The sequence below is a fragment of the Amblyomma maculatum genome, chromosome 11, assembly GCF_055883805.1.
Source record: "Amblyomma maculatum isolate TAMU_Amacu chromosome 11, ASM5588380v1, whole genome shotgun sequence".
NCBI lineage: Eukaryota > Metazoa > Arthropoda > Arachnida > Ixodida > Ixodidae > Amblyomma > Amblyomma maculatum.
Window position 1 is genome coordinate 105,586,215 of NC_139354.1, and position 7,222 is coordinate 105,593,436.

The 7,222-nt window shown below is 41.1% G+C and overlaps 1 pseudogene; it reads left to right on the top strand.

Moving 5' to 3' along the window:
* Positions 1 to 4,070: 4,070 nt before the first annotated feature.
* Positions 4,071 to 6,150, top strand: LOC146174584 (uncharacterized; annotated as a pseudogene).
* The last annotated feature ends 1,072 nt before the right edge of the window (positions 6,151 to 7,222 follow it).

Here is a 7,222-nt window from a genome sequence, read left to right on the forward strand (position 1 = left end):
CGCTTTGTCCGCTAGTTGAGATCGGACACCGGCTGCGGAGCCGAAAGAGCAGACGCCAGCTTACGAACAAAAGGCGCGCCCGCCACTTTGGAGCTGTAAAACGGAGGGGAGTCCCTCGATAAACAAACATTTAAATGAAAAAGGCGCTAGCTCACGTAGGGTATGAGAAAGGGATGTGCAACCAGTCGTCAGTCACCGGTCTGTTCTTCAAGGATTATTCGAGAAGGGCACATTAAATTTATCTTTTTATGTAAGGGTTAATTTAATGTCTAGTGACTAATAATAATAATAATAATAATAATAATAATAATAATAATAATAATAATAATAATAATAATAATAATAATAATAATAATAATAATAATAATAATAAAAGTGGATTGCACTGATACAACTACGATCTACCATCCTATTGCTTTCTTTCGTTTAAACTCGTGCCATATAGAATAGCAAAAGCAGATTTTATTTACTAAAATACAGTCTTCGTGGGGTGACATAGAAATAAACGTTTTTCACTCACTCTCGTCAAGCCATTTATCTCTCGTCTCTTCTGCATCCTTGTTATTTCCATATGCCTCTCTGAAACCTCCTCCCTCGTGCCATCCTCCCCAAGCAATTCCTTGGTTGCTGGATCTTGCGCTTCCCTCTTTTCTACTATTTAGCTTTTTTTTTCCCCGAGAAGCCAACACACCCACGTAGGTCTGGAAACCCTTCGAGTTCGCGCAGACTTTCTTTACTTCTCAAACTCGCTCGGAATGGTGGCGGGATCTTGTTTCACCTTCTTTCGAGTCTGCAGCCGTCGTCCGACCCCACTCGTTTGCCGCGCTGCACTTTAGCCCCCCCCCCTCCCCCCTCTTTTTTCTTCGTGTCGAATGCAAACGCACCGACGCAAACTGTTGGTAGCCAAAAGAGCCAAAAGAGCCAAAAGCGTTGGTAGCCAAAAGAGTGTACACGACAGGCATTATGAAAGGTGTTTTGCCGGCTATTTTATCGCTGTGGGAAACAATAATTTCGACCTCACAAGCCGACCTCACTAAGTTACGACCTCACTCAACCTCAAACTCACGCATGAGGTTGAGGTCTCATTTGCTGACCACACTCAAAAATATTTCCGGTGTTGCCAACCTCACCTCAACCTCACCTCACTCCGTGAAGTTGAGGTCATTTTGAGGTTGAGGTTGACCTCATGAGGTCGAAACCTCATGAGGTTGCCCACCTCTGCTCATAGCTATCAAAAAACATTTGGAATCGTTCGCGCTCAATATTACGACAAACATAGAAGTCGTTTGGGTGTCTGTGAACCTGGCTCACCGTCAGATTATAATAGGCGTTTGCTACCGTTCCCCCAATGCGTCACCGGCATTTATAAATGAACTTCACGACATTATTAACACCATTATATCACGATATCCCTCTGCCCCCGTGTTCTTACAGGGCGATTTCAATTACCCTGGCATCGACTGGACCTTAACTGCACATTTCTCCTCCCGAACGTGTCGCGAATATTTTTTATTTGTGTTCATCATTCAGCTTTATCCAGATTGTTACTAAACCCACCCGGATCACACAAACAACAGCTAAGATATTAGACCTGATTTTGTGCACATGTCCCGAACTGTGCTCTCAGCTCACCTAATTGCCAAACTTAAGTGATCACGTTGTATTAAACTTTAGCATAACTATCCCAGTGCAAAAAAAAACACAAGACGACAAAACTATTGCGCAACTATAAGCGGGCTGATTTCGACCAAATTAATATGCACATGCATTCTTTCTTAACATCATTCTTAGATACTTTTCGAGGGCGCTCTGTTGAGGCAAACTGGGATTTATTCAAATCTAAGGCTAAAGCGCTTACTAATCGCTTTATTCCTACTCGAACCATATCATATAACCCGAATGCGCCATGGTATAACTCGCACATAAGACGACTTTCAAACAGAAAAAAAAAACGCTTTTATCGTATGGCTAAATCATCTCATAATTGGACCCGCTGGGAGCTAAAAAATATTTTGCAGAGAACACACTACATACTACATTACTGCAGAATCCCAAAAAATTTTGGCAGAATATTAACCCCAAGGAAACTGCGCGTATTACATTAACAGACTTTGATGATGAACCAGTACCTGATAATGAATGCGCGAGTGCCCTAAATGATGTGTTTTCAAATTGCTTTTCTACTTCTTCTGTCATTGAGCTCCCTATCGCGGTTACAAATATTTGCCAATGTATCCCGTGGTGGTCCACTCTGACGGTGTTGCTAAAATTATTGACGACCTTAAAATATTTTCAGCGGCCGGCATCGATAACATTAACACAAAGTTTTTGAAAAGAACCAAAATGTATTCATCAATTATTTTAGCTAAAATATTCCAGCAGTCATTGGAAAGTTGCGAATTACCGTCAGACTGGAAGATAGGGAAGGTGGTCCCAGTGCATAAAACTGGATCCAAGCATTCTCCTCTACAGGCCTATATCGATCACCAGTGTAACTAGTAAAATATTAGAACACATTCTCTTCTCTCAAATTATCACATTTCTGGAATCTAACTCATTTTTTCACCAGGCTCAACATGGCTTTCGCAAGACCTACTCATGCGAAACGCAGCTTCTTTCGTTCACCCACAAGTTACATGTCATCCTCGACCACCGCTCCATTGCCAATTGTATATTTTTAGATTTTGCTAAAGCATTTGATAAAGAATGTCACCAGCTACTACTCCTAAAATTACGCATCATAGGGCTCGATACTAATGTTCTAAAATGGCTCGAGTGCTTTCTAACCTCTCGCCAACAGTTCGTCTCCGCAAACGATGTTAACTTTCCCCTGCATCCAGTTATCTCCGGTGTTCCTCAAGGCCTTTACTTTTTCTAATCTATATTAATGACCTTCCCGACTGTGTTTACTAATCCATCCATCTATTTGCTGATTATTGCGTTCTTTTCCGTGAAATAACATCTGATACTGACACACGCGCTTTACAGGCTGACATTGACAATATTAACCTATGGTGCAGTAAATGGCATATGACATTAAACGTAAAAAAAAAAATGTAAATTCATGCGCGTGTCCCGTTCACCCACTAACTTATCTCCTTACCATCTAGGCGGTAACCAATTAGAATCTGTCCTGTCATACAAGTACCTCGGCATTCACATCACTTCCACCCTTTCTTGGAAAACACACATAGAATACATCGTCAACAAAGCTAATCGCGTGCTCAGGTATCTCAAGTGTAACTTCCATTCAGCTCCTACTAACACGGCAAGTGCTTTACAAAACCATAATTCGTTCGCAAGTAGAATATGCATCAGCTATATGGGAACCAGTCGTTGAAGTTCTTACAAATCAGACAGAATCAGTTCAAAACAAATCAGCACGTTTCATTTTATCGAACTTTCATCGCACCGCCAGCGTGACCGCCATGAAATCAAACCTAGGCTTACCACTTCTAGCAACGCGCCGCAGACTTGCGCAACTGTACCTCTTTCACAAAATACTTTATCACGAAATACTACATGATGAATTGCTCGTACCACCCACATACATATATTCACGCCTTGATGATGCACACAAAGTCGGCCCAATTTCATGTAACACCAAAGCATTTTCTGACTCGTTTATTCCTCGCACATCTGTGGACTGGAACCACTTTCCTTCGTCAGTGGCAGCAATTGAGCGGTTACCATTGTTCCAGTTATCAGTGTCCAATGTTGCGCAATGATGCCTAGCACAAAAGTGCTTTGCGTACATGCTATAATGTACTGATGTTTATGTATGACCATGATCTGCTTATTTGTTTGTTTGCTTGTTTTTCTCACTATTTCATTACATGCTGTACGTTTTTATATGTGCCAAATGTTTTGTTGTAATCCCCACTTCCCTCTAAGGTTTTACCTTGAGGGTACCAATAAAATAAATAAGTAAAAAAAGGGTACGGTCTCATCGTCATCGGTATCGCGGACATCATCGGAAGAAAAAAAAATTGAGGAAAAACACGTGCAGTGTGTTGTGTCATAGCGAAGCTGTGCGATCCTTGTGTTTTTAATCGCGCCTCTTCATTCACGATGTTTGCCGTCGTGCGGTTCCTCAGTGACGGCGATAATCGCCTACACGTGATTCCTGTGAGCTACATTGAGGATTTCTTGCCGAAAAACGGCAGTGACTTCGACAACCGTGCCGTATACTCAGCTTACTAGCGGGATCCAGTTGACGACAAAAACAGTGGACTGTACAACACTCAAGTTTTGATGCTGGCAGGTATGTGTAAGTTCTCTTATTGCTTTATGCATGTATACAGGTCCTATGTCATACAGAAAGCGAAAGCGACGCCCACGACAAAATGCGTGCAAAGAGGGTGGCAATCCCGAAAATACAAGTATCTGAAGAAAGCTCAGATGACAACGAGGAGTCGCAAGCAAAAAAGAAAAGGGCTGAAAAAAAGGTTGCGACAACTAGCTTTATTGCATGCAATAGGCAAGTTTTGGCACTGCCCCATTTAAATTGTTTTTATGTTTTTTCTTAATCTTTCAGAGACAAAAGAATGACAAAGAAAACTCAAAAAGGGCAATGTACGAAGAGATTTAAAAAAAATATTAAGGAAGCACACAAAAAAGCCCAGTCTGTGCAAAAATCTGGAGCCCAGGCAAGGGTGCTTCTTGCTTTTTTTTATATTTCAGCACTTTGAAGAAAGGTTTTTAGGAAGGTAACAACAGCAAAGTTTGTTACCCTAAACGTTACATAATGCATTTTCAGCCAAAAAAAAGGGCAAGGTATCCAGTCACTACATCATCGGACAGTGATGACCTGGTTGCAAAAAGTGAAGTTCATGGAATTAAAAGAAAGATGCAAACCTGGAAAGGGCGCGCCAAGGAGCTGCAAGAAAGTGAGCTTCGAAAGGAAAGGGACGTGTGGAAGTCTCGTGCCAAGGAGCTGCAGGATGAAAACAAGTTCTTAAGAGAGCAAATGGTGAGCTTGCAAAGATGCCTTGAGTCCAAGCTTTTTCAGTGTAAGAATGCTTTTTCCTCTGCACTTATATCTTTTATGACCCACATGTGAAATGGCTTGAACATGACAGCTTGTGTGCTTTTTGTATATTTGCTCATTTTTTGCTTTTTGTATACAGGCGAGCAGCAACAAGACAAGAAACATTCCAGTGAGCATATTAAGACAGGTTTGTTTCCCGTTGGTACGTGATACTGGAAGCTATGCATAGTTGCACAATGACAATCACAGGTGCCATGATGTAGATTCTTTCTCTCCTGCTTTGTCAAATCAGTTTTTCCTTCTTATCAAACCACAATGTTTACCCAAAGTATGTTGAAACATAACGGTGTGAAGGCTTTGTCTTTAACTGGTGCACTTGCTGCATCAGGGCACAGAGTGCTCAACATTTTATTCATTTTGCGAAAGCGCATCAGAAGTCAAATTGCAGCAAGATGGCAGCATCCATCAATAGGTTGTGCAAGATATAAATGCAATGCTAGTGAAATGTCAGTTTTCTTAAATTGAGTGCTAAAGTCATACAACTGATTTAAGGAAAGCTGTTTCCTAGATCTGGTTTATGGCAACACTTCAGAGCGATTTTTTTTTATTGAAAGTTACAACTAGCACTCTGTTTGGTCAGCACTTGACAGTTTTGGAAGCAGCTATTGCTTCAGTACATTTGAACTCCCACTGCATGCTTGTGCCGCTTTATAAGATGGCTGCAGTGAGTAGAGCCAAAGCTAGCAGGATTGGGGTTTTAAGCAGCAAACTGATCTGCGTGAAACCTGTTATATAATGTGAACTGTTATTTTGTCGCAGTTGCTACTGAGGATTTTGCACTTTCCACTGAAGACCTGGTCGGGTGTAAGTACTTTGGCTCTTTATGTAATTTCCTGCATTTCAAAGTGAACTGCAGTTACATAAATACATCGTTTTAACTTTAGAACCATTGGAGACGGAAAGCACGACCTACAGCAAACCTATTCCCGGTGAGTGACAGTTCTTTCCTTATTGCAATAAATCTGTCTGCAGTTAAAGAAATGTGACAGATCATGCTTTTTATTATTCTTGAATGCTATGCAGCACCATGCTTTTCTGCTGCTGCAGAAGCAGAGGAGTCTCAAGAGCTGCACTGCCTCACACCTTCAGGTAATCAGTAGGCTCAGATATGACCTCAAATATTATACACTTCGTTTTGTGTGTGCCATTACAAAGATCCTTATTTTTCTCTTTCTAGCTCCAAGCAGAGAATTTAATTACATGGAAGATGGTTCTTTGAGTAATATACTGCGTAAATAAGTCAGCTATTTATTACGATCAATTTTTTTTCTCTTGCTGCATACACACTCAATGGATTTTAAATAATGCAGCTAACCGCTACCCCTAGAAGCGTGTTGTGTGCAGTATGTTTACCATATTTATTTTACAAAAGTAAGTACTCTTCCTAGCAGGATCAAATGTATTGCTTCAATTCAAGCCAAGCATAACATCAGTGTGGCCAGAGCTCATTCTTCGTCCTTTTTATGTGCGGAGCACACACTATTTCTGTGATGATACACTTACTAGAAGAAGCGTGCAGTAGTTTTCATGTTTTTTTTTTCATTGTTGCTAACAGTAAATATTTTTTTCATGTTCCTAAATTCATGGCCATGGATTTCTATTGAAGTCAGCTGCTGTCACAGCATACTTTTATTCAGCGGGATGCTGTTTATTTCCTTTGCCTGACCTCATGCAGGGTGTGACTAAAATTGGCCTTTTATTTTTCTTGTTTCACAGTTCCATTTAGCAAATGGTGTTATTATCAGTGCAACATCAGCTGAAAAAATATTCAGAAATAAGAAAGGAACTTTAGTTATAAAGGACACAACACAAGCGATATGGGGGAACGACATCCTCAGGACAAGGAGCGTCACAGGAACAGCTTGCTCCACGAAGAAAGCGCCCGGGGAGCAGCCAAAGCAGCCCCTGACACCTGAGAAGCTTCTTGTTGTGAGAGGTACGCTGTTGTCAGGCAACTGTTGCTTGCTCTATTGCATGCCATAACCTATATTTTCACTGTCGGGCATTATGAACAAACATGCAGTAGCAGCAGTCATACTTTTGGCATAGCATGTTGCAAACAGGCACATTGCATTGAAATTACCAAGCATATACATCTTCCTTAAAAGCCTCTGCATTCAGGTATTTTAAGTGACATGCATTGCAGGCTGCTGTATTCATTCAATCTTCTGG